Below are 13,406 nucleotides of genomic sequence, written 5' to 3'. Positions count from 1 at the left end.
AGATGGAAAAGGTGGAATCATCTTTCAGCGGGTAAGGTAAAGGTAAAGGTACCCCTGCCCATACGGGCCAGTCTTGACAGACTCTGGGGTTGTGCGCCCATCTCACTTAAGAGGCCAGGGGCCAGCGCTGTCCGGAGACACTTCCAGGTCACGTGGCCAGCGTGACATTGCTGCTCTGGCGAGCCAGAGCCGCACACGGAAACGCCGTTTACCTTCCCGCTGGTAAGCGGTCCCTATTTATCTACTTGCACCCGGAGGTGCTTTCGAACTGCTAGGTTGGCAGGCGCTGGGACCGAGCAGCGGGAGCGCACCCCACCGCGGGGATTCGAACCGCCGACCTTTCGATCGGCAAGTCCTAGGCACTGAGACTTTAACCCACAGCGCCACCTGCGTCCCCTGCGTTATACAGGGGTACAGCGGGTACCCCTGTATAAATCAAGTGAAACCCTGTTCAGCACAATGGAGTAACTGCATGCATGTCACCTGGGTGCCCAGAGGAGAGGCATTAGCCCTAGTGCCATCACCTCTCAATAGTATCAATGTAAGTACTGTTTTCATCCTTCTTAACATCAGATCCCTCCTAATCCCCACTCTGTGATTCAGCTCAACACTATCCAAATCCATCTGTACAGAAGCTACCAGAGGGTATAACCACACAAGCTCACACAGCCTTTCTCTCTTGGCTGCACTATTAAAAGGAGATAGAAGGAAGATGGGACCAGGAAAGGCCTGGCAGAGCTATTATTATCACAACTCAGCAAACAAACACGGGATCTCCCCATGACAGCTCAGCTCTCCTCTCTTTTTGGTCTTAGCTACTCATCAGTGATCCCATTACGCACTTAACCCTCTTGACTAAAGCCTGGCCTTGTATCTATTTATTGAGATTACACCTTCAGATTCTCCATCTCAGTTACCAGTGGAGGCCCTAGGTAAATCGGAGATTAAACAGAGGAAATTGATGGATGAATGGAAGGGGCAGAAGCAAGATGCCATGACTGTGAGGGGTGGATGTGGACTGAATCTAAGAAAACCAATGTTTTGCAGGAGAGAAATATGTAGGTTTCAGTTAAGGCAGGGGTGGTAAAACCTGTGATCCTCCAGATATTGTTGGGTTCCATCAGCCTCAGGCAGCCGAATCAATGCTCAGGGATGATGGGAGCAGCAACATCCAGAAGGAACACAGGTCCCTCACCTCTTAGTTATGGTGATCCAGCAGATGTGTTCAGTATAAGCTGTGCATGCCTTGGGACTACAGGGACTGGCAGAAGTGAGTGCAGAACATATTACTGAAACACCAGGTGGAGCCTCAGCTCAAGAGTTAAGAACAGAATGAGCCCATTATGTTAATAAATGGTGCTTCCTGATGGGTGTTTGTTATGGGATGAGTGCTCCTTCTGCATGGACTTATTTCACAGTTACAGATAGGTAGCCCTGTTGGTTCTTCTGAAGAAGTGTGCATGCACACGAAAGCTCATACCAAGAATTAACTTAGTTGGTCTTTAAGGTGCTACTGGAAGGAATTTTTTAATTTTGTTTTATTTCACAGTGTCCACACAACATCAGCGCTATCAATTTTTTGCCCTGTAATCCTGATTTTCCCTTTCTGGTAAAAACAACAACAACAACAAACCTTGCTGCGCCTCTTGCCACCACCGTGCAAAAAACAAAGAACACAAAACACACAAACAACACCAAGTCGTAATAGCCTCCCACCGGGAGCCGAAAAGGGGCTGCTGTAGCTGCCTGCCCAGATCAGAAGATCCGGCTTTCCAGATTCAGAAGAACAGGAAAGGACTCGCCTCCTGTCTCTCCTGACCCACCGTTCAGTTGAACTTTGAAACCCCAACGGGGGGTGGGGTGGGCGGTGAGCAACCCCCTCCCCGTTCGTCCAGCGCCACGTGGCTCTAGCGCCTAGATTCCACCCCCTGCCCCTTCTCTCCTTTCCCGATGCCGGATCCCTCCCGAAGGAAGCTGGCGGCGCTGGGAAAGGGAAGAAATTAGAAGGAAAGCAGAGGTTGCGTGGAAAACCTGGATTGAGGTTGTAGGAATGGGCGCGCCAGCCAGCCTCACCTCGGTGCGCTCGGTGCCTGCGCCGCAGCATCCCTACGTGCGTTCGGCGTCACTCCAGGCAGCCTGGCTGACTCTGTGTGTGAGGAAGGGAAGAAACCCGCGACAGCGCCCGGAGGCTGCACCTACTGAGCTGCTGCTGGTGGTTTCACAGCCGCGCTGTGGTTTCCCCCTGCGTTACGCGGAAGCAAAGCACGGTGCTTTTTATCTGGGGGATTTCTTAAGGCAAAAAAACTCCCAGATCCATTGTTAGCCAATGCCTTTATTAGGAGCTACCCAAAGGACCACAAAATGGCACAGAGTAGTGAACAAGCTTTCGACTTCTCCGGAGTGCTTCAGCTGGCAAGGTGTTCCACGAAAAGCAGAAGAGACATTAATAGATCCAACGAATTTCGGGTTCGGACCCCTACCGGTGCTTCGTAGGGAAAATTCGGAGGAACTGAGATTCAGCACTTAAATGGGCTAATGCTTCTTTTCTTATGCGTTGGGGCAATAAATATTCCATTGCTTTTTGCTTGTCCTTCCAGTTTTTGTTGCAGGTAAAAATGTTGGGCGGTGAGAGTTTGGGGAATGGCTTCTATTTTAAAATAGGCAAGTTATTAAAATGTGTATGCGTGGCCCATTCACTCTATTGTAGGACTGCCCTGGAAGACCGTCTGGAAGCTGCTACTAGTGCAAAATTATTTATTTATTATTATTATTATTATTATTATTATTATTATTATTATTATTATTTCCATTTCAATACTGCTTTATATTTTTAAGGGGGGAAATCTCAAAGCGGTTTGCAACCTACATTAAAACATCAGTCAAAACAATCCAGAATAAAACATCACAGCAGAAAGTCAAATATGAAGTATACATTCAAAGCAACATAATTAACAGGAAACTAAAATATTATCTTAGAGATTTCAAAATAAAACAATACAAATGAGGTCAAGAACACAATGCACATTTTAATGCAGAAAAGTAAACAAAAAATTATCTGGCTCTGCTTTCCTTTGAACCACATCAGTGAGGTTGAGAGGGGATCTTGTCATCTGGGCCACTCAGGACCTCCATGCACACTGCCCTAGCTTGCTAACACAGAATTTTGGCTTCATCCCTGAAGGCACACTCCATTATTTTGAGACAAACAGATGCCAACAGAACTCTGATCTCTTTACAGAGGAAGAACGGAATATAATGAAAATTTTGTTTGCCTATTTTTAAAGAAGCTCTTGAATTTTGAGCCCTGAGGAAGCCTCCAGGAAGCCAAACAAAAGGAACAAACTTGCTGAGACTGTGGGAGGCCCTTTATGGCAAATATCCCTGGTGGAAAACTTCCCCAAAATCCACTCTAGGGTTCCCATTGGCCCAAACTGTACAGAAGCAGAAGCCAATGGAGTGATTCTTGGTCGGGTTGCAAATAGTGGCAAGTTGCATTCAGATTATGCCAGCAATGCCCAGCAGGAGTAAGTAATCGCCTGTACTAATCCCCTGTATTACAGGCTCCTAGCATGATGACAGGACACCAACTACTCTCCCTCTGTGAACCCACAGTGCCTTTGGTGTGATATGCCAAAAAATGCATTTACCCACCAACTTCTATTTCTCTGGCTCTACATGTAAATCAACACAGCTTTTGCAGCGAAGTGTGTCTGTGTCACAGGAGTGGATTTCAATAGATATGCAGTATTGGGGGGGGGGATTAAATCCTCCCCTTCCCTGTGCTGCTGCATTCCTGATCCAGATTGCAGGCCCTCTGTGGCTGCTGTCAGTTTTATAAAGAGGTTGGGAATCCCAAGCATGAGATTCAAAGACATGTATAACATAGTCTAGTTTCACCTGAGTAACATATCCACTACACATGTAACCACACATGAAAGGAAGGAGGGGATTCTACCTTTCTGTAGGTTAAAGTGTGTTAGCAACAACTCTAGCAATGGCAACAGCAGCCAGTTATATCATACTTCTGGCTTTCCAACTGATTTATTTTTAAATGTCTGGCCTCTCTTACAAGGACACACATTTACAGTTCCTTGTTTGCAGCCTCTACTTCCCAATTTGCAGCAGACTTGCTGTTATAAACATGCCAGTGGATGACCAAGGTGTCATGTGCGAGGAAATTAAAGGATGAAAACAAGGCTGAAGTCACACATATTGCTATCGCTTTAAGGGAGAAATGGAGAAAGCAGTCTGTGTAGGGGTAGGGCTGAGGCCACAGAAGAAGCATGGTAGCATGTTAAAACAGAGTTTGCTAAAGACAGAAGAATAGATAGAGTGATGGAACTAAGAATGAAGAATCCTATCTGCAGCAAGCCTAAGCTGGGACACATAGACCTATCTCCATATGCCAGGAATGGCAAAGGAGGCTTTCTAAGTGCTATCAGCTGGCTGTTAAGCAGGATGTCAAGTCAAAGGAATGCAGTTGTCACCAAAGTCCATCCCTACAGTAAGAGCAGCACCTCTTTCCCTAGGGTTGTTCCCTGCCTTTCAGGAGGCTCTGGTGTTGGACAGCTCTCCAGTGCTGACGCTCACTGCCAACAAACCTTGCAGTGTATTTTTCAACCAGTTTTTATAAGCACCTCCAGTGGCATTTGGGATCACAAAAGCCACAAGAATACCCCTTGGGCTTCTAGTGCCTTAGACAACTGCATCCAGATGAGTGTGATGCAGAAGATATGCTGAATATACAGCTGTGGCAATGTAAGGGTCACATTCTCAGTACTTGAGAATACTTCCCTAAGCCCTGATCCAATGTCAGTAGAATGATGTGCTGCTATAGTAATGGCAACTGCCCACCTGCAGCCATTCCTCCAGGCTACATCAGCCAGAGAAGTGAAACAGCGACCCCCACCCACTGCCATCAGGCTGGGTAGGACCAATTGCCTTTTGACTCCTCCTCTCTCAGAATCGTCTCCCATACTGACCATGCCAATTCATCTTTAAGTGGGTTTTATGTAGCATTATGTCAGAGTTGGTGTCTTATTCTGTATATTTGCCTCTTCTCCCCTTTTTGAATTGTATCTTTTAGATTGTAAACCACTGTTTTGAGTGCACTGGATGGAAGATAACAGAGAAATACAGCTAATTAACAAACGAATGTTTTGCCCCGATATATAGCAGATGGGGTGGATTGCCTTCCTGCTGTTCACAATTTTTTATTTTGAAAGCAGGATTCGGTGAGCTGGCTTTGCACAGCAGGGACAGTGTATGGTCAGAAAAGACTTTATAATAATAAATTCTAAAGGTTCTTGGAATGACAGAGAAGTGCGGGAGGAACAGATTGCTTTGTTGATCATCAAACTAGTGCACATGTGTCTGTGTTTAAAGGTAGCATTGGCTGAGCAGAAGGAAGAATAGTATTTTGTCATGTAAAATGTGTAGCAGACGCAGTGCTAGAAAATGCCATGCTCCTTTATCAAAAACACACCCTTAAAGGACGACCTCAGAGCAGTTCATGGCAAATAGCTGAGAAGTTCCATTGTGGGGAGGGAGAGGCAAACACACTCCACAATTGTGCAGAAAAGTCTTAAGCCAGTACCTGCGACAGACTTTTCCTGTTGCCTTGCCCTTGAGGCTATGTTCTAAGGCTTGCATCAGTGGAGCTAGGATTTTCTCTCTATGGCGTTGCTGCAGGCTGCCCATGTCAAATACCTGTACTGAATGGACTCTGCACAAAAATGAGGCATTTGAGGCCTTGTTTGTGGAGCCACTGCTTTCTCTCTCTCTCTTTTTGAAACTAATTTTTATTTGTTTTTACAAGCGTAGAGTTATAACAATACCAAATGAATATCCGCATGTAGAGATTTCTCTGAATCTCTGGACTTCCCCACATCCCCTCCATGGGTCTTATTGTCAATGTTTTCTACTGCATATTATTTCATAATCAAAATTTTGTATCTGTCCATATTATCCATAGTGGTCGCTACATTACAAGTGTTATTAAAATCCTGCCAATGATTTCATCTACTTACAGTGGTCTCCTAAATAAATGATAAAACTTTCCCATTCTTTCTTACATCTTTGTCTTCTTGGTTGCAAGGAGTCAGGAGCCACTGCTTTTTAGATCCTTGGTTCTGATTCCAACTCAGCAGCCCACCTCTGGCAAGTCATACTCAGACATTATGCTGTCACAGGAAAACTGGTCCCTTTCATTGGTAAGAAGTGGAAATAGATTGAATCATCTTCTTGTTTACAATAAATAGGAACTGAAGATTCTCATTTACTAGGGCAGGTCCAGGGGCTGCTAGCTAGTTTTGTTCTCAGTTGTGCCAGCATGACACGTTCAAGAGTGCTGAGGTAGGGCTGCCATAAATCTGGGATTTTCCAGACATTATCGGGATTTCAAAGGCGCAAGTAGTGACATCTGGGGGTAATTTTCAGAAGGTGGCAGTTTGTCCTGGAGCTTTGGCAAGTAAACCTAAGAATCACATATTTTTGAGGTTAAAAAAAAGCTCAACAACTTTGGGGCGCCCTGGTTTTTACTTTTTGAAACATGGCAACCCTAGCTGAGGCCCCACAAGCAGAAGAGAAGCCAATCCAGACAAAGTAACAGGAAGGAGGACAGCAGATAACCATTTGTTAACTCTCCGGCTGAACAGCCACTGAGTCATTTGCTTATGTCTCTACAGCTGCCATAAGGCTTAACCACAGCATCCGGCCCACAAGAGTTTTCTCAAAGCCTGTAAAGGGAACATAAGCAGTGTATGTTTCCTCTGTTTGAACATATAGCAGGTGCCTTCTTAATGTGCTTGGATTAGGCTCTGTAGGCTCCACAATGAGATAATGGAAAGAGACCTCCCTGCTTCACCATTTCAGACCTTGGAAATGGGAAAGGCTCAGCAGAGTCTTTGGCAAACATGCAGCATGAAGAGATTAATATGGTTTGGAGAGCTGTTAAAGGCATTAGCTCATGGTGTCTGTTCTTGTGTGCAGGTATACATACGTGCAGTGGGAAAGCCATAAACTAGGCTACGTGGCTACATTTCATTGTATCATATATTATGCTCTTTCGATGGCCATGCACCTGCACAGGAATCTGCATCTGCCAGATTTCTCTGGTGATCAAAACGCAAAGTGCCGGCTTCAGCAAAAAATTATGAAGTGACTAAGCCGGCAATGCTGTGTGCCTTCTTCAGGAACAACAATACTGTAAGTAGTTCTGGTTAAACAAAACAAATAACTCCTCCAAAGCCCATACAGCTGGATTTGCAGTTCTCTAAAAGTCATTTTTACAGGGAGTTACATACATATTAACAGAAATATATATTAAAAGTTTTAAACCTCCCATCTGTTATTCTGAAAAATAAGCATACATAGCTGCACACCGGCTGCTGCAATGGTTTTACTGGCATATTTGGAAAGAATTGGTTGCTGTAGCTGTGGGCATTGCATCAAGATAAACAGGCAAAACCATTGGTGTAGGAGTAAGCACAATGAGCAGGAAATGCCATTCATGCATTCCCGAACACAGACCCATTGACATGCTTGCCACATGCCACAATCTACAAGGACTATCCTTGCCAAGAAGAATACAAAGTTGTAGATGAGGCCCACACCCTTTCAGAAAGCCAGCCTCCATGTATAACCAGACTAGACAAGTATATCCGTGCTTTCTGTGTGAGGCAGCCTTTAAAGACAGTTCAGAAGCTTCAACCATTACAAAATGAGACTAGTAGGATGCTAGTAGGGGCTAGATGGCTCCACACATTACACCAATCCTACATTGGTTACCAGTTCATTTTGGAGCTCATAGCTTCAGTGCTGGTCTAGATTTTAAAAACCCTAAACAGTTTTGGGACCAGGGTATTGGAAGAACTACAATGTGAATCTGCCTGGGCTTCCACATCAGCTTGAGAGACCCTGATCTCTGGTCCATGACCAAGGCAGATCAGATAGACCAGGCACCCCCAAACTCTACCTTCCAGCTGTTTTGGGACTACAATTCCCATAATCTCTGACCACTGGTCCTATTAGCTAGGGATGATGGGAGTTGTAGTCCCAAAACAGCTGGAGGGCTGAGTTTGGGGATGCATGAGATAGACTGTTAGTACAAACACAATTTTTTTGGGGTGGTGTCAATGCCTTGCGTTGTCCCTCTGTTGTTATTTTGTGCCTGCTGTTTAAATTGATTTTTTTAAAAAAGTTGCAGGTTGTCTTGTGAGGACTTTGTCCTGAAAGAACAAATGATGCTTTCAATAAATAAACAGCAGACTGCTCGTGGAGACTGAGAAATAATGAAATGACTAGCCAGTACAGTAAAGTGGATTAATTGTTAGGTTTAAATGAGTGACAGTCAGGAACAAAGCAACATGAGACTTACTAGGTGGCCTTGGGAAAGTCATTATCTCTCATCATGATCTAACCCAGAAAATGAGGTTTAATGAAATAATGCCAAAGAGTTCTAGAGACTCAAAGGCAGTATGGGAAATGTGAGCTGGAGACTAAAGATTATCTAGGCCCCAAAGTTGACAGAGGGGCAGGATGCAAGAAGAAGGAAATCATGTGTCTTCCCTGTGACCAAATGTGCATGTTGTATCTGCACCAAGAACTCTTCTCCTTTTGCTGCTGGGATGGTTTTCTTTCCTCCATGGTAATGTGTAGAGCTGTCCCCAGTCTACAATTAACCCCTTTAAAATTACATCAACGATGTTAAGAGCCATCCAGAAAACATACTTGAATGCCAAATCCATGCTGAACATGACAGTCATGCAGGGTAATTGCATGTACAAATTACCACTCTTCTCTTTGAAATATACCTAAGGACTGGGCCCCATATGCACATCTATTTTGAAGAGAAAGGCTACAATTTGCAAATGTACAACCCACCACTTATCTATATGTAGGAACCAGCCCCTCAGGAGGGGAAAGGCCATCACAGAAATATGCCCTAAAGCTGTTAACATTTTCATCCTGCACTTACATACACTGCAGTTACATCCAGTGACATGTGTGAGGTTAAATATAGGGGTGTGCATTGGATTTGGACTAATCCTGAGTCCTGAGCTAAACTGGGGTGCCTCAGAAGAATTCTGGGCTTGTCAGAGATGAAGTTGAATCTGTATGCGGTGGTCAATGGGGCTCTTTGTGGCTGCATGGCAACCCAGACCTTTTAAGAAATGCTGCAGACAAGTGTCTACTAAAGGCTCCTAATCTTGCTATAAATGGAATAATGCCAGGGTGGGGTGACGGTGTGGGGAGAGGGTGGAGGGAAAGCTCTGTTGTGACTGACAGGTCAGGCTTGTAATCAGAGTGAATTATTTTACCCAGAAAGCAAATCCATTTTAGTTCTCCCCACAATCAACTTACCATAAGGTGCTTAGCACAAAAGCTCCTGGACCTATTTGTCTGCAATTTGGCAGATTTCTTACCCAGAGGTACCTCTCTCATGTCTACAATTTGAGACCAATTGCTCACAAAATGCTTGGGGTGATTAAGTGATTCCTTTTATACACACCCCCTAACTGTAGCAGCTGCTCTTATGAGAAAATCACTTAATCTGTCCTGAAATTTGGTAGTTTGCACGCCCACAGAAGGGCTGATTTTGCCTGTAAATTTCATCCAATTCTGCATCAAAATAAAGAACGTGTAGATATTTACTTTTCTAAACAAGAATTTGAAGTTGCCTAGCACAAAGTCACCTGGGGTTATTTGTCTGTAATTTGGCACGCTTTATTCTCTCTGGAGCAGCTACTATGCCTGAAAATTGTATCCACTTCTTTCAAAGGGAGAAAAATGATAGCTGATTTTGATTTCCCAATAATGAATTGAGAACAAAGACTTGAATGGACCATAAGCTAAATTAGGCAGGCTATGGAGCACCTTGGACTGGGGCAGGCTATTTTCTGAAGCACCAAATCAGAGTCTGAACCCAATCTTGCGGTTGGTGCAAACTGGTCTAGTTGAATGATACTAGGGCAGAAGCAGCAAGAACCAAGTCTGTTTAGTTCAGGGCTTTGCAGTGCGAGATTGAAGGTCCTGATTTCAAAACTGAAGCCAGCTATAAATTCATGGGGTGGTTTTAGACAAGCTACTATCTCTCAGCTACAACAACATCTGGAAGGCTCTAGGACCCTCATCCTTGGTTTGGAACATTGCTCTGCAACTGATGGGTGGGGACCCACTCGTGAGTCATGGCCTGATCCAAGGTGGGTCATGACAGGAGCTCTACCACCATGCCTCAGTCGGTTTTATTGCACATAGCCAAAGGGTGCCGCAATGTACACAGAATTATTTGACAATTAAAAGAAAATATACTGAATTGGTAAAAAAAGACTTAAAACGTTTATATTATTAAAACATTATGTACTCTAAACAAAGCTATAAAAGTACCCCAATGTACAAATAAAAACATTAAACAATAAAATTCATAAGCTAAAATCATCACATGGTCACTAATGTTAAAAACAATATCAATTAATACAGTGTGCAATTTATACTCAGAGTTTGGTGACAAAGATAGAGCATAGCCTGAGGTAGATAGATGGGATCAAATAAATTCATCTCCTTTACAATTAATGGCTACCTTGGCTATATAATTTGCTCTAATTTTCCTAGCAGCAGTTGCGAAAAGTGCTACCCGCCAGGTCACATACTTATCTGTGTCTGCAAAGAGATATAACATCATGTCAAGGGGGTTCTGGCCAGGGGACCCTGTCATTATAGGTACCAAAAATCTTTTTCTTGCATCATTATATAATGGACAGTGCAAGATATAATGCATAAGGTCCTCTACTTCAGAACATCCCCTAATGCAAACACGTTCGTTTTTTGGTATGCCTCTATGTATCCCATCTCTATAAGCAGAGCTTATTGTATTTAGTGGTAGCTCTGTAAAAGCTTTTCGAAGCTGTGCAAAAGTCAATTCATTAAAATAAGATATGTGTTCATTGACCTCTCTAAGTATAAAATACAATGGGGCGCATGTAGATGTGCACATAGAATTTAGATCGTTTTTAGTTGCCACTGCCCTTATGGTTCGTTTAAAAATATTTTTCTGTGAATATAAGGGGAGTTCTTTAATCTCAGTCACTGAGAGGTCATATTTGTCCATCAGTTGGGCAGCATGATGTACCCAGTTTTTAAGGGGTAATCCATTTGAGAGCTCAATCAGGCATTTTTTTTGGTAGCCTAGTGTTGTCCATCTGTTGAACTCCAAACCAGTAACAGAGAATTCTTTTATCTATTTGGCTCTCTATGCTCAACATGCGAGTTTCCAACCTGACCATGGCAGATTGCACGTCTTTGGGTAAACCTAAAAGAACTCTTAAAAAATAATTCTGTGGGGGTTCCAGACCGGAGACCTTTGAGGTACCCCAAACCTCTGCACCATATAAAATATGGGCCATTGTTTTTGCTTTATACACAGATAGAGCTGGGTTGACCAGATTTCCACCTTTACAGGCAGCAAATTTCAGAATGGCTTGCAATTCTGCATGACCACCATGCAGAAATATGGTAAAGGATTAAGAAATGGGTCCCAAATGCATGTTTGGATTAAAAGTGGGTCCTGGGTCTGAAAAGGTTGAAGATTCCTGGTCTAGAGGATAGGTTTATAAGGAGTACTGTGATAAGGTATGTGAAGTATTTGGGGCTATTTGGGTAAAGCATGATAAAAATATTTTAAAAGAATTAGATGCACAATCCAATTTTTCCACTGGCCCATCTTGCATATTTATATTATGGTGCCCTCCACCCTGCTGTACAGCACCATACAGAGTGATGGTGCTACATAAACAACCACAACCACTTTCCAGTCAGTCATGAACTGCATTCATAGAACTACAAATTTGTATTTCCCCCCCCCCCGGCCCCAATTATTCTACCTGAGGCCTGATATGCACATGCAAATACTGTGTTTTAATACTTAGTTGGAAGCAGCCCAGACTGGCTAGGGCAACCCAGTCAAGTGGACAGCATATAAAGAAAATTATTATTATTATTATTATTATTATTATTATTATTATTATTATACTTCCCATGAGTGTAACTACTTAAATCTTGAATGTATGGAGGTTGTGTTGTATGGCTGGAGGTTTGTATGAGCAGCTTCCTGTGATTCCAGTGATTTATTAAAAAAACAACCTATCGTATCACGCCTTCTTTTTCTGATTTATGGTCACATTGCTGAATTTGCCACACATGACACAGTTACTCACACGAAATGGCCATCATTTGATCCTGGTTTTAAGGGGCCACCCGTGCAGCATGTCATGTGAATCAACACAGAGAGGAAAGGCTCTGAGGTTGCCGCCTTAGTTGAGATTAGAGCTGAAACAAATACTTGCGATGATTTTGCCATCTCTTGCATTTGAACCCCAGGCTCAAATCTGTGATCCACGTGCTGCCTCTGCTGAATCAGGCACTTTGGCATTTTTGCTGCTCTTCAGCCCAGCATTTGCCAGTTCAGCTAGTGATTTGTTACTCGGCATTCATCAAGGGTTACCGGCTAACCAATCAATGACTTATCTAAAATCAAAGAGAGCCACTCACAGAATGAACAAAGAAGTGAATGGATAATGAATAACAAAGGAGAAGCCTGTGCAGATGAATCAGCAACATACAACTGAATGCTCAACATCTGTTTTTGCAAAGCTGAGTGGGTATTATGAACTGGACCACAAATGCTTTTTATCTGCTTGTTCAAACTCTGAAAGTCTGATGAATGCAAAGCTTTCTCTGAATAGTCATTTCGTTCCCCCTATGCTCAAACAGAATGCAACCTCATTAACCCAGACAGCCTGTGGGGGCATCCAAAACTATTCAGGTGATCATAGCACAGATAAGCCAGTGTGCTACGTAAATTAAATTCTCATAACAAAGAGGGTGGGGAGGATTATAAGGTAGACTTCTTGAAACATAGGATGTCTAACAGTCATCAGTATTTTACCATATATGTCTGTCTCACTCTCTGTTTCCCCCTTTTCCTTCTTTCCTCCTTCTCCTTGCTCTCTCCCAGGCTGTTACCTTCACTTAAAGGAATACAAAATTATGGAAATGTCACAGGGATGACCCATTTTAAATCTCTGAATGACCCAGTTGAAGGCCAGTGCTGTGCATCTTGCAAAACTATTTCTGTATCATGCATCCAAATCTGTATGCATGGTTTGAATTTGTATTTGCAAGAGATTGAAAAATGACCTCTCTCACTTTCACAACCCAGCCAGCTCAAGAAACCTTCTCCTTTAACCTCAGGAGCTGTCTTAATAGGTAACAACGCTGTGGTTTTGTTGCAATCCCAAGGTTAAGGTTTGCACATTTCATCGCTGGCTCCTTTGCTCCAAAGTTGTCTCTAGGTAGATTTATGCTAATACTCCCCCAAATGTGCAGTATTCATTTATCACAACAAGGAA

The 13,406-nt window shown here is 43.3% G+C and overlaps 1 protein-coding gene across 6 annotated transcripts in view; it reads right to left on the bottom strand.

Moving 5' to 3' along the window:
- The window catches only part of NAV1 (neuron navigator 1), a 292,439-nt gene that overhangs the window by 250,790 nt on the left and 28,243 nt on the right, over positions 1–13,406 (bottom strand). Inside the window, exon 1 of one of the 6 annotated variants that reach the window (XM_079978774.1) lies at positions 2,074–2,185. The exons of the other annotated variants lie outside the window; for them this stretch is intronic. The gene's annotated coding sequence lies outside the window, so the exon portion shown is untranslated. Of the gene's footprint in view, positions 1–2,073; positions 2,186–13,406 lie in introns of those variants that run through there. 6 annotated transcript variants of the gene reach the window in all.

The sequence above is a fragment of the Podarcis cretensis genome (genome assembly GCF_951804945.1).
Source record: "Podarcis cretensis genome assembly, chromosome: 6".
Taxonomy (NCBI): domain Eukaryota; kingdom Metazoa; phylum Chordata; class Lepidosauria; order Squamata; family Lacertidae; genus Podarcis; species Podarcis cretensis.
This window is presented reverse-complemented; position numbering and strand designations above follow the sequence as displayed.